The sequence below is a fragment of the Nannospalax galili genome, unplaced genomic scaffold (assembly GCF_000622305.1).
Source record: "Nannospalax galili isolate Female #2095 unplaced genomic scaffold, S.galili_v1.0 scaffold336, whole genome shotgun sequence".
NCBI lineage: Eukaryota > Metazoa > Chordata > Mammalia > Rodentia > Spalacidae > Nannospalax > Nannospalax galili.
The window spans coordinates 1,524,358-1,525,205 of NW_008343385.1; the positions used below are offsets into that span (position 1 = coordinate 1,524,358).

The 848-nt window shown below is 35.7% G+C and overlaps 1 protein-coding gene across 4 annotated transcripts in view; it reads right to left on the reverse strand.

Moving 5' to 3' along the window:
* The window catches only part of Pcnx4 (pecanex 4), a 41,970-nt gene that overhangs the window by 4,914 nt on the left and 36,208 nt on the right, over positions 1-848 (reverse strand). The window lies entirely within an intron of this gene.

The window sequence follows — 848 nt, forward strand, 5'->3', positions numbered from 1 at the left end:
GACTCTGTCTTCTTTAGTCCCAGCACTCGGGAGGCAGAGGCAGGCGGATCTCTGTGAGTTCAAAGTCAGCCAGGTCTGTATAGAGAATTCCAGGCCAGCTGGGACTACATGGAGACCCTGTCTTAAAACAAAACAAAAGACATTTTATGCCACATCATATTATTAATGATGGGAGAAAAAATATTATGTAAGATATTATAAATTATTATATTTACACAATATTAATACACAAAATGTATATTGATACATGTGTAGGTAGAATCATATCTATAGGAAACATTGTGTTCCCAGTACTGTGGCAATTTGAAAACTACACTACTTGTTAGTTTAGTTTGGAAATAAATTCAATATGTCTTGCTTTCTAGGGATTATGTGATAATTAGTTTCAATAAGTTGCTTCATGAGAACTGATAAATCCATAGTACGTTATGAAGGCATCATTAATATTACTTTCACTGTGAATTAATAATGACTCATGTAAAATTCATAAATGACATCAAAAGGCTGTTTTGCTTTATTTATCGGGTGCAGTAAGAATGCGCTTCAGTGTGAAGTAAGAGTGCTGGGCTTCAGTCCCCTGCTTGTTTCTTATCCCTGCACCTTTTCCCTTATAGTATATGCTCTGTCATCTCCAGGGACAAGGCTCTCACCTTTTCTATCTGCCTGCACCCAACCATAAAAACTTATAGCATTCTCTCTTTAATGTCCGTTTTCACTTCTCCTGTATTTCCATGAATGCATCATTCAAATTAACGTAAGAAGCTCCCTAGAATGCTCTCAAAGTACCATGAATTATCTCTACCATTTGTCAGCTGTATTTTTAAAATTTACTTCATTTCAGAACTAGA